Source organism: Aphelocoma coerulescens, chromosome 18 (genome assembly GCF_041296385.1).
Source record: "Aphelocoma coerulescens isolate FSJ_1873_10779 chromosome 18, UR_Acoe_1.0, whole genome shotgun sequence".
NCBI lineage: Eukaryota > Metazoa > Chordata > Aves > Passeriformes > Corvidae > Aphelocoma > Aphelocoma coerulescens.
In genome coordinates, this window is record NC_091031.1 from 5,567,699 (window position 1) to 5,586,509 (window position 18,811).

An 18,811-nucleotide genomic window follows, 5' to 3' on the forward strand; every position below is an offset into this window, starting at 1 on the left:
GTTTATGTATCTGCTGGCAAAACCACCTCATCCATAATGCAGTGCAATAAACGGCACATGGAGCGGCTGTGCAGCCTTGCCTGTGTGGAAATAGCAAGAGAATCCATTACTCACGTCTCCTTCCAACACAATTCAGGTCTGACAAACATTAAACAATCTGAACCAACTGCAGCACACAGGGCTTCCTTTGAGAGCCTTTTAGGAATCTCATCGTCACACCATTCCTCAAAAGGGCTGGCCAGAATTAATGATTTACGTGAGGTAAATGGCTGTGTGCTGAGACAATGCTGAGGTGCACCACTAAGCATTGTTTTTGGTATGAGGGGATGTTGTTCCCCAGCTCCAGCGTGTGTCTGGTTGGATTATTTTAAAACTCTGCTGCAACTGCTTTGTGCTCTGTGTGTGGGGAGCTGGCTGGATTTATCTGGCATAAAGTTACCATTTCATTACAGTTTAAAACACAGCTTTTCCTTCTGTGAGGTAACCCAGCCTCATTTTTTTGTGCTTCATTTATGTAACTGCAGAGCAAGTCCATTTTTGCTTAAAATAGATACTTTATTTTAGAGGATTTAAAACAATCAGTGCCAGACCATGGTATATCTAATGCAAAGCATTTTTCTTCCCCACCAGCATAAGGTCACGAGCCACTGTATTAAAACTAGTCTACATCCAGATAAAGTTAATTTAGGAACAGGATCACTACATCTTCCTTCCATTCCTGCAGACTAAGGAATAGACACTGCATAGGAAAGAGTGATTCATGTTCTAGCCTACCACAATTTGTTTGCAGCAGTACGACACAAATTACACTGCTTTGAGCACTGCACGATGATAACAGAGTACTTTTCCTTTTAGCTGTGATTAGCCCTGTGGGTGCTGCTCTGCACATCCACACTGATGTAGCAGTGCAAGTGGGACTTTATCCCCTGGGCAGTCCCAGGGAAGGACGTGCTGCTGGGAACCCCAAGGAGTTGTTTCAGGAGACTCACAGAAGCAAAGATTCCAGTGAGAAACCCTGAATTTCCTTTTTTAATTTTCCTTTTCCTTTTTTAATTTGGGACATGAAAAATTTCCCCCCAAAACTGAAAATACCACTATCAGTTCTGATCAAGAGGTATTTCCCCAAATTGCTGCCCTGAGTCTCAGAGCTGCAAAGACACATCCTCTGACTAACACACTCCGCTGTTCATGGTGGGCTTGTTGGCATTTCAGAGTTTCTTATAGTTCCCACATATCAGGCTACAAAAAGAGCTGGAGATGCTTCAGGAGCCAGAAAAGAACTTCTCACCCTGTGCCAAGCATCAGTCAGTCCACAGACAGGCAGGTGGGTCTAGATGGGTCAGAAGAGATGAAAGCAGAGAAGGAAGAAAAGTTCATGGGCTGAAGGGATGAGGTTGATTCTGTTTACTGCTTGCATTTAACTCTGAATATGCTGATATGTTCTATGGGATCAATCCCTGCACTGTTTGTGGGAATATATACCAGGTAGCACAGAGGAGTGGAGTCACCAAGTGCCACATGCAGTACCAAGCCTGGCCTTCTAGTAAAGGGATCTCTACTAAATGACAAATAAAGAGTTACCTCCCTGGAGAACTAGCCCCTCTACCTCAGTATTTATAGCTTTTCAAGTTATTAGCTTTTTAATTAACACTGAAAGATTTGAAAGCACCTAACTGTATTGTACCGTAATTGTATTAACAAATTACAGACATGAAAATTAAAATTCAGCTGCCCTAGCATTCTATTTAGAAATGTGTTGGTGTTTTGCTAATAAATGCTTCTCAGATGTTATGTTTCCAAATGAAAAGAGAAAATGTACCTTTATAGTATTCCTTTAAGTGCTTCTGCCCTCATTAGGAATTAATCAGCAAATACAAACAGCACTCCAAGCTTTGGAAATATCCCTTCTTTAACCTCACTCTAGTTATAACAGTTTCCTAAATTAAAAGTGCTTACATATTAGGGTAGCAGTTTTACACCAGTGTTCTGGATAGAGTCAGCTTCATTTAATCTCCTTTTTTCTCCCTTCTGTATTGATAAGTGCTGGGACACACATATGCACCAGGAAGGGACTGGAAGACTGGGTAACACTAATTGTGTCAGTTTATGCACATTCAGAAACTAGTGTTTTCCTTTTCTAGACAGCCAAATACACAAATTTGCTTTCTCACACAAAAAATCCATCCAAGCCAAGCAGGCATTTGCCAATCCCTGTGAATAAGATGTGAAAGCACACATGCAGCATTTCCAAACAGGACCTACCACATTTGCCCAGTTTTGCAAATGGGGCAGTTTAAGGTTTGAAAGAAGCGGAACAAGGGGGAGAACAGCCTGGCTGATGGATCAGATGGAAACCAAACCTCCAGGTGAGACACTGGGGAAGGGGTGCCATGAGAGTTCCACATATGGAGCCACTTGATTTAATACCAACTTGATGGTTTGTGGTAAATGTGTGGGCAATGTAAATGTGGTGTCCAACTGCTCCATGGCATTAACATGAACCACTCTGCAGAGGCCCAGAAAAGGCTTATCTATCACTAATATCTAACATAAGGCTGACTAATGAGCTGCTGTTAAAAGTTTCCAAGACCTACATAGCTCTGTGAGAAGACTCCTGCCTTAAGGAGATTATATATAAAGTCTCATAACTTCATTAAAGTTATTTCTAAGTTACTTCAGTGTAACAGCCAAAGCAGCCAGGCACACATTCTGTCATATAATCTGAATTTCTTGCTAAGGCTTTCCATATTGAAGTGACTGAAAACCCCCATACAGCTAACACTGCTTCAGGAGTCTCTAAATCATCCATTGGTTTGTTTTGTCTTGCACATAGTGGAAGTAACAGCCTGAAGATTATGTTGTAACTAGATTACTTGAAGATTTATTACTAATTATTGCATAAAGAGACAGTGGTATGTGTGGTTGGGATTAAAGCCCAGTGGGGAGAGGGAATGCCAGGCTGAAGTTCCACACTATAAATCCATCAGCATTAGAACTGGCATAAGGACCCAACACAGAGCTTCTGATTTAGGGATTACATTTATCTGCATCTTGGGAGGCTGACTTTGTTAAGTGATGTCATTTGACACTGGTGTCCCCTTTGGAATTAGTGAGTCATTATTTATGATCTCTGCATACATATGAAATGAATGACACCTTCCCTCTAATTCCTCCCCAGTTCTTGCCATTGGAAACATCCACTGCTCAGCAGCAGAAGGAAGAGCCTGGGCAAAGCCTCATTGCTCTGCATCCATCAGCAGCTGAGAAAAAGGATGTTGCTCTTATGTCCCTTATCAGATCTGCTGCTGCTCCTGTACCTGGCCTGAAGCCTTCCCTGGACAAGCAGCTCAGGACTGAGCTGCAGACAAGCCTGGAGGCAAAGCTGTGGCCAAGATGACTCATGAAAGTTGGTGATTGTGGGCCTATTTCTCTGAGCATCAGCAAGCTCAGTCCTCTGCCATTCAACTCTGTAAAATCCTGAGGAAAAAGCCCCACATGCATAACCTTTTGAGGACCAGGTAAGGGAACAGTTGGAGGGCAGTAAAAGGAAACCAGAAATTCAGAATTCCCCTTCTGAAACAACTCCCTTGGATTTTAGTGTTGCAATCATGAAGCCTTTGCAGGACCCACTCAGTTTGGGTGAGAGGGCTGTGTTCATCCATAAAAGCTGATTTGTGGGATAAATTGTGCATGGGGAACAACCTTTGTGAGCTCAAGTTCCAACAAAGGCACGGGCTTGGCAGTGCTCTGATGCCAGAGAAGACATGGCACCTGGAAATCTTTGAACATCAAGATTCTGTGGCTGCTGGAACTCCAGAACTGCCTCATCTCGAGTGCTGCCAGCCCAGCAGATTTGTCCTGTGTGCACTGGGGGAAAAGAGCAGTGCACAATTTTTAAATTGCAGTTTCACTGCTGTGTAATAACATGGGACTGAGCAGAACAAATAAAACCAACGTGCTGCCATGAACTCAGAGAGGTGCCAGCTCCTGAACCCTTCTCACTAGCAGAGACTCCTGCAACCAACCTGTTGATTCCTAGGGTTTATTTTCTTGGACACAAATTCCCCTATATTTTTGTAAATTTGAGGAACTGTGTCCATCCAGGTTTTTGAAAAGATGTTTTTAATAGTGTGGTTAAGCAAGGCATTGTATAAAAAATGCAAATAAGAGAAAAAAGCAGAAAATACTTGCCAATTCTAACTTCATTGTTTCCCAAGGAATTCCAGCAAGGATTCATTTATTTGTTTATGTTTAACACCTTAGCACATCCAGAAAACACTCCGCCCAACAAGTTTTGGCAGTCTCCATTCTGAAGAAATTGAAAACCCAATTTGAGAAGGTCCTGAGCAACCTGCTCCAGGTGAGCCTGCTCTGAACAGGAGACTGGGCAGGTCAGTCTCCAGATCCAGCCTCAGCCACTCTGGGACTCTGTGGACATTCCTTCTTTGGAGATGCAACAGAAAATGTATAGGATACAGGGTCAAAATCAGACCAGCAGTGCCTGCTGACAGCAGTGGTGACCCCTGTCCATCTGTGCCCTCACCAGAGCCTCACTGCCTCCAACCCTCACCTGCAGAGTCCTCTCCTGTCCCAACCCAGAGCTGCAGCAATGACCAAAAGAAGAAATAAAGTCACTCACTCTCGTTGACATCAACTTTACTGTAAATGACAGGGACATAATGTGACAGCTGTGTGTATGCTGTCCCTATTCCCTGCTCCTAAACCACACACACAGCCCTATTTCTAACCCCCACTCCAGCTGGATATCATATTCTAATGACCATTTTCCAGAAATATTTTACTCGTTTCCTGTTTCTTCAGGTCTAAGATGATACAGGAATAAACTGATCCCTTGAGTTACTACTACATCAAAAATTCAGCTTGACCAGAAGCCATTAGACCAGTGATTTCCATCTACCCTGAAAAAAAGCTGAAGACATTCACCTGTAACAGCTTTCATCTGCATTTAAGATACTTTAACAATCCTGAGAAAAGCATGGCTGAGAATGAATATTAATTATGTCGACTGAGATCTTGGTATTTAGAATATCACATCAGCACTTCCCTTCCCTTATGGAATCAGTAGATTCATTAGAGGGTTTTTATGTCCTCTTTAAATGACTGGAATTAGTCATTGATGTAGGCATGATACCAGACTTCCTGGGTTTATGTTCTCATTAGGAACAATCAATCCTGATCATTCCACTGGGAGGGTGATCCATGTGGTGAGCAGCATGCAAAGTGCAGTGCCACTTCCTGGGGACCTGATCAAGACAGTTTCAATCCCTCTACTCTTCCCACGCCCCCAGTTCCTTCTTTCAACCCACACCTTTCACTTTACTGGCAGAATCATGAACTCTATCCTCAAATAAAGCTCAACTCGCTGCTGCTGAGAGTCATTAGTGCCCATTTAGAATTCAGAGGGTTGGCAAGTAACAGGCACAAAATGAAGACTTTAATTCTTAACAAATGAAATTGAAGCAAAACAGATTGAAAAATAAAAACCAAGGTAAAAAGACAGCTGTGAACTCTGCTCAAAATCCCATCTACCCCCACACACATGACCAGCAGTGGCTGAAATCAGTTGTGAAATTTTTCCCCTTTTCTGAGTGCTACCTTATCTGCTTCTAATTATTACAGTTAAATGTAGAAAAGTTTTAACAGTAAGCTTTAAACATCCTTTTAAAGATAACTTGAGGGAGTTGAGATCAGGAAAAGAAATAATTAAATAAGCTTTCTGTCTTTTCCAATCTGCATTGCTTTTCCACCCAGTGCCCTGGCCTTTCATCCTCCTTTGTGACTGTTCAAGAAGGTTCATTAACAAGCATCTTCAGAAAGAATAAGAAAAAAGGATGGAAAATATGACTGCTGGAAGATTGAAATGCATCTCTATGGCTAGCCAGGCATTCAAGAGGAAAGGGATTCTTACAGGACTGGGATTTCTACGTTGTTCATGAAGGGTAACTATTGCAAAGGTGTTTTGTTTGTGTTTAATTTAAGAGCCAGTGCAGAGACTTATTTAGGATATTCTCTTTGATGATTATGTGATAGAAATCTGCAAATCTGAGCTGGCACTTGCCTTCCTGATGAGAAGGTTCCCAAATGATACACAGTTACATCAAGGACTGAGTCAGTCCCTGGTTTCTACAAACTCTGGGAGATCCACGAGGACCTGGTGCATGTCGAACTCAATCCACAGGCTGCATTGTAAACCAGTTAAAATAAATGGTGTCACTACACCTAAAGATCTGTATGGGTTTATGAATAAAGGAACTTGGGTTCAGCTCACTACTGCCAGCAAAACAATATTTTAATTTTCTTTCTTTGCATCTTTTTTCTTAAAGTTAAACAAAGAAAAGGAAAAAACTAAAAGAAGAAAATCTGCAGCTCTGTCTCCTCAGCAGTGACAGTCAGCTCTCACCAGCTCCTTTGTGCATCCTTCTCCTTTAGCATTCCCAGTATTCCATTCTGTTCACTCATTTTTACAAGGCCTTTCTCGGGTGAGCCTTATGGAAGGCACTTATTTCCTCCTCGATATTTTTCCAGCACGTGCACCAGGCAGAGCCAAAAGCAGCCTTGTATGGATGGCCACATTCCACTCCTTTATCCTTCAGCCAAACAAACAAATAATCCAAGAGTGCAAGGAAACACTGCAGTCAGGAGAGGAGAGACACAGCATGAGTCAGAAAATCCACATGGACACATACATGGCCACATAAGAAAAAGTTAATACATTATGGATGAAAATAGGCTGTCATTGAGCACCTGGAATTTTCATTCCTTTTGCATAGTCACAGACCAGAAATTCCCATGTCTGCCTTCAAAGGATGCCATTAAAGACCTATAAGGTGGCAGTCAGCACACACCACCGAGCCAGGAAGGGACAAAAATACTATGAAAGATTCAAGAAGAACCATCACAATTTTAACTGACATTCCTGTTCGTAGCAGGAGCTAGTTTCCAAACAATAATATTCACTGAAAATTGCAAAAATCTATTAGCAGGCACGTTGGTTGGCATTTGGATTGCCATCCTGCCATCCACCAGTGAAACCAGAAGGATTGAGAAGAGTTGAAGTTATTATGTGTGGAGGGGACAGAAACATCCTAAAGATTCCAGCTTACACTGCAATCATTAGGATGGTAATGTTTGTACCAAAACCAATGGTGTTTTCACCCAAACAGTGTAAAAAGCAGCCATAGAATATCTGCTTACCCTTCCAATTAGGGAGAAAGTAGGCATGAGGCAGAAAATATTATTTGGATCATACTCTGCCTGACCTTTTAAGGTTGCCTGTATTCTTATTTGCAACTTCTTGGATTTGCACAAATTAATATATTTCTCTTAGCTAGAAAGATAAACAAAACTAAATTCATAAATATAGATTTCTTTTCCCTGACTGCCTCCAAAAGTGAAACATTTACTATTTCACTCACGTCACTTAATGCCTGTCTTAACAAATGCATTTGCAGGCGAAAACACATGCAAATAAATAAATAAAATTTAGTCCCTTGGGCCTCCATGTTCCCCTGATTTGGGAATATGATTTGTTGTGCTGAGCATGTGCAGAATGTGGGCACTGATAAAACCAGTTCATGGTCCTCAAAAAATATACTTACTTTAGCAAGATTACAAAAGGATCATATAACTGGATTGAAGAAGTCTGAGCTAAAATTCTCAGTACAATGATCAGCAGTCACTCATGAGCTCTGACTGCATCAGATGCTAGTTTTCTTTCAGTATACTCGATTCTTTTCATTCACCCCAGTTTCTTTAATTACTAGGCTCTTATGGGCAGTGGCCCTCAGAAATTTCTAACCCAGCTTTCCTGGTAGCAGTAGTTATGTTTGGAATCACATAATATTAGCTAAACCCTAGAAAAATGCCATCATCTCCATTCCAATGGAAACAGATTTTAAGCTGTCACTTCTGAAAAAAAAAATTCCCAATTCAATATATGCACTAGACTGTATTCTTTATGTCAGTGGTGGAAAGGGCACCAAGGATGACTCAGAATATTATTTTTTTCTAATTTAACTGCTAGAGAAGTGCATTCTCAGCTAGGGTCTCATAGATTTACTCTAACTTCCATGCCTCTCCAAGTGCTTGTACCCACAATGAGACTGTTCTTCCCCATCCTAAACCAGCTCATCTACTCAGAATTTATAAAGCAGGGAGAAAACAGCCTCACCTGCCTCAGTGGGGTCCTTTATTGTTGCCAGATACTCTTATGTGTCAGATAAAGCACATTTAATAGGTATTAAACACATGGAAAAGAGAGAGCAGAGAAACTTAATTAACTCTCCCTAAAACAGTAGGGTGCCTGCTGCATTTTAGGCCTCTGAGGTGCTACTAAAATAATAACTACATACATGCAGGGGAAAGCATGTAGGTGGGAATGAATGAATGAAAGGAGATGTACAGACACAGGTAATAAGGTAATTAGTTAATAATTCAATCACGTGCTGAAATAGTGGCTTTATCACCACAGATGCTGAAAGGATGGCAATGCCTTTACTGGCATCATCCACCAGTCTCCTGTCATCTGGGCAATTGATGATTGCTCCACATCACCTGCAACACCAGGGTATCAGAAATCCAGGGAAAGCCTGATGCTTGTTCCCAGTGAGAATTGCCATGGGGAGCCAGGAACAGAGCAGAAATCAGAGCTTCAAGGACAGAGACAAATCAATGTCCCATGTTCTACCACGGGAATGCAATAAAACCAAACCAAGTATGTCTGTCACTGATGTGAAGAAGTAAACCATGTAATTGCATGGTGTGATCCTTGAATAAACTGCACCTCTGTGGCTGTTTAAAGGGAAGATACATTCCTGAGATGTGCCACAGGCAGCTGAAAATCCCAGATGCCATTATTTTCTCCCCCTGCATTGTCATGGTGCCTAAGCCATGATTTACAGTATGAGTTGTGGAACAGTCAAGGCTCAAGGTTGTCATGACAAAAATTCATCCACCTTTGAGTCTTATTTTTTTTAAGAAATAAGTAAAACCTAAATACTGGGGATGAGCTCTGAATCTGAGCTTTAAGACAGGGAAAGGGAAAAGGCTTTATTAGTTTGCATAGCCCATGTTATCAACAAAGTAGATGGATTAGTACTGATAAAAGTTCAGGGTCTGATTCTCTCTATGGCAAACCAGAGAACAGCACTACAGATTTACATATTAATTGCTAAGGTAAAGAATATTCATTCACTGAAGAATGAGGGTGTCCTGAGTTCACACCAAAGGCCACTGTGCACAGCAATCCCAGTGCTGCAGGGATCCAAGCACTCATCCTTCTCCCATCCCTCAGGAATCACACATATGACCTCACACTTGTGCCTAAATAGAACATTAGTTGGACTTTGGACAAAAAATGACTGGTGGGTTGGGGTTTTTGCTTCATTTTTAAAAAAGAGGTGTGAGATTTGTGAAGTAAATTTTCAGGTAGGACCATTTGGAAACTCCCTATGCACTGGAAAAAGGCCCTCACTGACTGTAGGCAGAGACTCAGGCACCTGATCCCAACCTACAAACACTGGGTAATGTGGCCAAGTAATTTCATTGTTTTTAGCAAAGTACACTAAAAGATGGGAATATACATCTAGTACCCTGGCTAGCGTGACTAAATCTGTGCCAACATTTGTATCTATAGACACAATTCTCTGTTGCCTGTCTGTTTTACAGTTCTTTTCTGTATGTCTGCTTCTTTCTTACCTCTTTTTGATTAAAAGTATTGTACAAAGTATACTGGATGGTGTTTTTTTACTCACATGCAATTGGAGAGGTACAGTGAGTTGGCAGAAAATATTCTCTGATATATCACTTGATAATTGATCTAAAATATTGTTAAATAATTCAGCATTTGGACATGCACAGATGCAGTAGTAAAAAATTTAACCTTGAAAATTATTCAGAAAGAGCAGTCCAGAGTCACAGCAGTTATAATATGTAAGGAATATCTGCAAAGACAGTAGTTTATTGGGGTTTTCAAGCACGGTATTTTTAAAGTTTTTCAGCCCCATGTTATCCCTAGCACAACTACTACATTGCATTAGCTACCACATATTCAAAATATGATAACAGATGTTTTATTCTAAACTGAAAAGAGGTTGCTTAATGTGTAACTATGAACACATAGAGAGCCATCTCTTCCTAATGACACATGCTTTATGGGAAAGGCTCATTAGTCACAAAAAGCTATTAAAATTCACCAAAAGAATGGTGCAAGCAACCTCAGTAAACTCAATCAAAGCACAAACTCTGCTTTATAATTTGAAATCCAGAATAATCTGATTTTTGTACATTTATACCCATTTTTCCATAACATGATCAGAATATTCTCCCACCATTTTTTTAAGGAGGTGATAAAATCCCCAAAATTATAAAGGTAATAAGAACAAAAAATCCAACTACTAGTTTATCGAAAAAAAGAAGCTTTCTGCAAAACTGAAAAATTCTGCAGGATATACCAATTTTGACAAATTTCAGTTCAAGACAAAGCAGTAAGACAGAAACATTTTGATTGTCAGAATGAAATAAGTTCTCTGTGTATTCAAGGGACATCTCTGTTTGCTTTTTATGCTATTTATTGCATATCTTAATTTCAAAGCTAAAGGAGATGTTCCACTCTGACACATTGTTTTTCAAAAGAGGCATTTTCTGAGGTCTGTGATTTTGAGTGCTGCTGACCAAATCTTCTGTACATTTTACTTAATTTTACTTCTTTCCCACATTTTACTTAATGTTTTTACTTTAATGTCTTACTACTCATCTGCCTGTTGTCTCTTTTTTTGTAAACTTGAAGGCTTTTGGAGCCAGAAGAATGACTCATTCTTTCTTGTGCAAAGCCACATAAAACGTGCCTTTGATGTATGGCTGAAGCTGTGCTGCAAGGAACTGTCCCATGGCAAATAAATAAATAAATAAATAAATAAACACCCTTTTCCTTTCCAATCTCTGTAAATCTTGGCCAGCAAGTATTCTAAGGAACCTGTCATCCGTTGGGATTATATAAATAACAACTTAGTCCAAAAAGAGAGCCCCAAATTTTCCATAATTATAGGAACATTCCAGTACCTAAGGTGGGAGGTTAGGTTTCAGAAAAGCCCTTATTGTGTTCCTGTTGACCAGATTTCTGCCAGAAGGATTCAGAGTTGTTTCACTTCTTGCACTGCACAGGAGAATGATCTCTGAAATGCAAATGGCTCTGGACCAGACTCCAAAGGGCCACACAACTTTTGGTAGGGAAACCTGTGTCTGTGCTGTCCTATTTGAATTTTTGTACACATTTCTCCCCTTCAGATAAGAAACAATATGCCCTATTTAACAGGACATGCTAATTAATGTTAATATATTCTTTGGAGTGACAAACTTGCAAGATGGCTTTTCTTGGTTTTTTTCTTCTTCCTTGCTGTGGAACTAATTCTGTTTCTCTCTGTCAGAGCCACAACACTAGGAGAGTACCTTAATAGGGTTTTTGAATTAACAGTGTTCATAAGCATCAAGCAGATTTGCACAAAAGGTAATATCTGCCTCTTTCTTGTCAAACCCTTGAAGTGTGCTGCTTCAGAATGTTAAAGGATGAGAGGAAGGGAAAGAAAGCCACAAGAACTGTGGACTTTGATGATGCACATTTGGTACTATAGCTTTTCTCAACCCGGCTTGGCTTTAGAAGCTGCACATTTGTAGAGAGGGGGTTTTTTCCCATACAGAGAGGCACACATCTGCCTAGAGTTTCACTGCAACTGCTAGAGAAAGTTTTAGCTTGTCCTTATCAGACATAATCCCAGATGAGAAAACAAAGTCACACATTAAAAAGAAGCTGATGAAACGTTCCCCATGCTGTGGAGGCAGTAGCAGTGTGCAGCTGCTGGCTTCTGTTTCAAAAGCTCTTCATGAGCACACTTATCAAAGCAGCCTGTCTGAGGTCTGGGAAGGATTATTCTGTGAGCATTTCAGGTGACCTGCTCCTGCAGAGTTACAGGAATTGCAGAAATTAGAACGTGCATTAAGAGATGCCCTGCAGAATTGAGAGTCACTATAGAAAAACTACAGAAAGATGGTCTAATATCATTAGTTCTTCCAACTAAAATTACTTTAATTTTAATAAAATACAGCTCAGAATTCACTGGCAGGGGAAGTGGTTGAAACCCCAGCTGTTTTCCAGCAGTTATTCTTTCACTGCTGCCCAGACCTGTCTCCCAAGTCCTTGTTTGCAGCCCTGGGAACACCCAGTTCCTTAGAAGTTTCCAGAGTTAATAACCTGGAAAACTCAAAAAATTACGGACATGGACTGGTCATAGACACTATCCCTTACCCACACATGGAATCAGACAATGTTGTTTGTGGGCAGGCACTAAACCCCTCTGTGTTGTGTTGTCATGCCTCTACCACGCATTTGGTTTGTGTGGGTTTACAAGGCAACATTCATCTTCAAAAATCTTAATAAAACCCAACACCTTTGGGATCAGCACTCCCAAAGCTGCACAGGCTGAGCTGGGGGAATCCACCACTTCTGACTGGGGAAAAATGTTTGTGGTGGGGAAGCAAAATGTTTTCAGCTCCCAGCAGTACCTTGATGAGTGCAGAGCCAGGTCAGGCCCCCACTTGACGGATACCTTCCTAAATTCTGCAGTCACCTCTTGATGGTGTCAGTTCCTAGAAGACTCCATTATGGGAAACTCAGGGAAAAAAGGATGGCTGGATCACTCCACCACTCAAAACTAATGGGGTAACGGGGTTTTTTTTCCTAAAAATGATTTCATGGTTCTTTTTCCTCACTCATTTGATTAAGACAGTCATAGTCATCAGAACAGAGTGTCAGCTACCAGCTGGTACCAACAGGAACAATTATCTTTTGAAAACACCACTGTCATTATGGCTTTGCACAACTGTCTGTCTGTCCTTGGTGTGTTTAACAAATGCTCATTCAGACTGATACTGACTATATATTTCTGCTTTACTGCTGCTATTGATTTGACAATTCTGCTGCTGGTTTATTTATCTGTTGTACCCCTGCAGTTTTTCCAAAAGCACCACTTCCACAGAGTGCCAGGCAGTTCAATATAACCTGCCTCAATCAACTTTCCTATTTTCTTTTCTTCCTTTCAATAGTCCTAAAGTCCAAGGCACCCATTTTTCAACTTAGGACATTCTTTCCAAGGGTAGTACATAGTATTTTTTAAGGACACTACAGAGCTTTACCTGCACAGGAGAGGCAGGGAGGGACACCAGTGCACATGAGAGCCAGAAGCATCTCAGTTGACATTTGTTTTTCTCTTGTACCCTCATGTCTCTCCAGGCATCCATGTTCAGAGAAAGAAATACCATAAATGCTGCCTTTGGAAGCCCAAGCTTGAAAGCAAAACCCACCCTCATCAGCTATTTATAGCAGGACTGTGGCATGACAGTATCTAACCTGTGCCTTCATTCTCTCCTGCAAATCCCAAGGCTCTTCAAAAGAACCACAAGATAATGACAATATGACTGTTCACAAGTTCCCACTTAAAAAATTGAAGAAAAAAAAAATTAGATTTTCAGCAACACAAACATCCTGTAATCCATTGCAGTGATTTGAGCATTATGGTAATTAAAATTGCACCATTTAGCTTGCACAAACAAAAGTTACAGACTATCAGGGACTATTATGCCACAGCAATATCCATTCATCTGAGACCAGTTTCTTTTTCCTGTTGTTTCTTACAAGAGCAATTTCTTTTCTCAGCAAATGAGTACCAGTTATACAGACAATAATTTCTCCACTTGTATGCTTTGACTTAACTCCTGTTAAATCCATAAGATTTAGGAACAAGTTTAGGTCAAATACAAAAATAGACCATGTGTACAAGTTCCTGTGAGAATGCAATTCTCAACCTGTATTTAAAGAAATGGGTTTTTTTTTGGTATCCAGGGATTCAAAGGCATTTTAAGTCTTCTTTCCATGCTGACATAATGGGGCACAGTGGTAGTCAGGACTGAATAAGGACAAAACTCTTCTTCACAGTTGCAGTCTCACTGTTTTGGTGTCCTAGCCATCCCTATATCCAGAGACAGCTTAGACATAGGGTAACTTCCTTGGGCTGGGTAAAATCATGAGTTTTGCCTCAGAAAAGAAAATACTATTTTAACCTAGTTCAATATCCAGATACCACACCCCTTTTGAAATTTAAAATAATGGAATCATCCATGTTTGGAAAGATGTCCAAGCTCATCAAGTCCAACCATCCACTGAACACCACCATTAAACATCAGTCTGATACAGAAATGGCACCTTGAAAATGAGCAGCCCCCAAAGTCCGGGGTGTCCTCAGCTGAAATTTGTTTTGTTCCTCATACCTGAATCTCCTTCTGTGCCTTCAGGACAGAAGAGCATGCAGGGACTGCTCCAGCCCCTCCAGCAGCTGAACCAGCCCCCTGGGGCTGCATTTTTAATGCATATCCAATTCTTCCTGTTCCTCACAGGCAGGTCTTGAAAGCTGCAACTTTATCACCCTTAATGGCTGCTGACAGCTCCATTAGTGGGGCCTCAAGACCATGTACTTCATATGCACCGTGTATGTTTGCCACAAAAATCCTATAACTGATTATGCCCCATTTATCTGATTTACAGGCATTTGCTCTAATTATATAATTGCACCAAAACACAGTTATTACCCAAAGGATAATCTGTCCTAAGATATTACAGAGAAAACAAAGACCATCATAAAACTGATATGCTCTGGCTTAGAATGTAGGGACTGAAAGCTATTCACAAAGAAATTGAAAGAAGCAAGAATTAAATTTTTTTCTGTATCTTAGTGGGCTTCAATTTCAGACTTTTTACCTTCTTGTTTTTACTGTGTGCACATGATAAAGGCAAGAGACAACTGCCTTTTTCCAGCTATGGCAGCTCTTGGCAGCAAAAATGCCAATTTCCAGCAGTTTGCTGATGCTCTCCCCAAGGACCATCTTTGTATCTTTGGTGATCAGAATATCCCAGTTTCCACATTCCCAGATTTGGACCCTCTAGTTCAAAAGTTCCATTTTTACTACTCTTTGCAATTTCAGCCAAACGGATGAAAAATCCACGAATCCCTCCCACTATTATGTTACTTTCTTTTCTCACTTCTAAAACAGAATATAGTCAGTTACAAAAAAAATTATAAATAATGAAAGGACAAAAGACGATTGCTTCCCCTCCCACTCTTAACATAACTCTCCAATCTGCACGTGAACAGGGGGAAATCTTGCAGAACCAAAATGGTTCTACTTGATCCCCAAAGCCACGTGCCCCTCCTGTTAGAATTTGCTGGAAGGCAGCCCCACCCTCTTTGCTTTTAACAGCACAGATCTTCACCCACGAGGCACCAATTTTCCAGCAAGAACTGGTGATGTTAAACAGCTGCAATTCAACCCTGCTATTCTATAGTGCTTAATCAAAAATCACTGAAGTCAAGAAGAAAAGAAGCTCTATAAACTTTCTCGGTCTTGGATCCATCACTTGCATGATGAAGTATCAAATCTGATGAAAATAAATGAACATTTGTTATGTGGCTGATTGTTTCTTTTCTTTCTCCTTTTCCTCTCTCAGAACCACACACATCTGACATTTCTATTAGGCTGCTGAATATTTGTGAAGTCAGAAGCATCAATTTTTCAAACTTGACAGTTCAGTATATGATATTTTTCAGTGTAAACAAATAGAAAATATTTTTATTGCCTCTTTATCCAGGCACCTCAAATGACACTCTGGTTCCAATAATTTATCAGATACAGACTCTGGAAAGAGTTTTTGTCTGACATCCAGAGTCTGACAATGAAAGCAGGGTGCTCAATTCCTCATTTCATGCTTACCAGGACTTCTGTGCAGAGGCATATCGTTGATAAAAATCAGAATGTAGCCTCTTTTCCCTTCAATCAATCCTGACGGGAGTAACATGTTCATTGCAATAATCTGCAAACATTTACTGCTAATTTGTTTGTTCACTGGATCACATGAAATAGCAAAAATGCAGAAATGAGGATAATTCACCCACATGAGCAACGTTTTGTTTGTTTGGTTGGCTTTGTAATGAGCTCACCGAAACTCATAAGATGCAGATGAGTTTAATTAAAGCCAATGGAGCAAAGAGAGTAAGCCCAAAGTGGGGCTTACAAATCTCGAATAAGTCAAATCATTAAACATTAATTTGCCTGAGATTATGCAACTTTGGCATGGAAATACATGGGCCTCACCTCATTCCATCTGTGTGTTAGGATTTTTCAATCTCTCTGCAGCATTGTTTTACAGAACCTTCCTTTTATAATACTTCTCAGTGCTGTAAAAAGCTGCACAACGTGAAGTCCAAAGTTGCAGAGGAAATGTGGAGGCAGAGGATGGGACTGCAGGGATTCAGCCTCCCTGCATCCCCACAGTGTCCCCTGCCCAGCAGCAGCACAGAAATATCCCCTGCCCAGCACAGCAACATCTCTTACATTGCCAAAGCCTTTATTTTAGAAGGCATAATTTTCAGATCATTTGAAAATAAAAGTGTTACATATATGTCACTATTGGTTCTTTCCGTGGCCTCCATCCAAGGAGGGTGATCAGAGCTTGGAGCCAGGGGCAGTTCGTCCCCCACAAAGGCTGGAGGTTATTTTACCTGCCCTCACACAGGACTGAAGCATTTTGCACAGCTCTTTTCCTCTGCTGCAGGATGTGCTGGAGCACTTGGTCATCAGCCTTAGGAGGGCTGTGCCTCCAGTTCTGCCTCACGCTGATTATTGCAGTCAGACACAGCCACTCCCCTCCTTTTGGCTGTGTTCCAGTGTGAGCAGGGACCTCCTCCCTTCCTTAAATACCAAAATCCCCCTACATCCAGTTCTGCCTGAGAACTGCAGGCCATGGGGAAGGTTGGAAGGCTCTCCATGAGCTACAGCCTTCCCAGGAGGAAAGGCAGGTTCCTCTTGGACAAGTGGATGTTTCTGGTCCAAACCACCATATCTCATGCTCTGACATTTACATGACAGTGGTTTCTTCCAAACTAGCTACTGGATTTCAAACTTGGACATTCTGCCAGGCATGGACTGGGATAAATGCAGTAAAAACTGGGATACCCACCAGTGAACCAGCCACTCAGCATGTGATACCTGCATGCTGCCAATGTCTTGGATCATCCATCCTTGCAGAAGTTATTATGGTTAAGTCACATCCTTTGTTAAAACTCCTGCACCTCTCTCTGAGCTGGATTAATTTTCTCTAGGTTTTGCTTCTGTACTCACTCCACCTGTTTCCCTTTGCTTTTACTCTTTCAGGTTTCTGAAATGAGAGAAAGGAGCAGCAAATTTCACCATGGTTAATTTCTAACCTTTTAAAATGTTCCTGTTTAAAGTATTTACAAACTTTTATAGTTGCCAGCAACCATCAGAGTGAGACTAAGAAGTGTTATTTCTTCTTCTGAGAAAGTTACTGAGCCTGGGAGCCCCAAAATTAATTTCATTACAGAACATGTTGATAAAATTCCTCCAACATTTCCCTTGTGGTGGTGAGCAAAATTAACTGTATTTTATATGACAAAAACATATTGTGTTTGCAAACGTCATATGCAAAATATCACTCACTGGTGAGATAAAAATTCTGCACTGTCATATCAAATCAACAAAGCCTCCAGAAGATGTTAGTTTATATACCACCTTGAAAGTTAATGTTTCTACATTTAGACCTCAAAAATTGTATTTGTTTAAAACAGTTGTTTTTTCTGTGTGCAGCTTTAAGAGACCAACACAAGTGCTAGCAATCTCTACATTTTTGTCAAAATCTGACTTGTGTGTGGAAAGTCTCATAAAAAGCTTAGGATGGTGTTTTAACTGATTGCAAGAACCATTTTAATGTTTAACTAATCAGTAATAACCCCATCTAATCATACAGGTTGCATCAAGCAGTGACTTCCTTCATATATAAGATAAATCCATAATGTCCTTATTGTTATTTCCATCTCCTAGTGCAAGTAGTTCCAGCAAAGAGGAATTGGATTATAGCAGAAGAAATTTTGCCAGACTGGTTCAAAATATTGAAATGGTTTATATTTGTCCAGGGTCTTCCATCCCAGAACTAAAAGCCTTTTTTTCAGATATGAGTTAATTCTCACAACACTCTTCTGAGATAAAAAATTACTGTTAGTTGCTTCTACCAATATCCTGGATGTGATGGCAGATATATTCTTTTTATATAATCCCTACTTTTCTGTGGTTTTCCACTTAATTGGAAAACAAGCGCTGGGGATACTCCAATCACACAGAGAATATATTATATTGTTTTCCTTTTTTAAGCACTCTAATATTCATTGCACATACCCTATGTTTACTTGCTGTAAAGAACTCGTTTCCTTAAATTAGAGAATATATAAAAAATACCTATAAAAGGAACTTCATTTTTAGCTGCATATTTGAGCTTTGCTGCATGGGGAGTCTAAGAAATTCTCTAAGTCCTGCAAAGAGTAGTTGGGAATCTCCTGGGATGGGCTGAGCTTGCTCACCCATTTTTAACTAAATTGAAATTGTAGCAGTAGGCACCTCGCAGGAGCCTTGAATTACTGAAACTTCAATGGAGAAGTGGAGAAGTGTTTTGTTAAAGAGAGCGGAATCCAAATCCAGTCTTAATCTCAGGGTGTGCACATTTACTGAATACAGGGAAAGGGCAATTAGCCCAGGGCTGATAACATACCCATTGATTTAAGTCCTGCTGGACTTCCAGGGCTGGGCCTTCCTGCAGTGACCTATTAGTTCTCCCTGGAGAATCCTTTCTTCCTCCTTCCCAGTGCCAGTTGAATTTTCCATTTGGAACTCCTCTGCT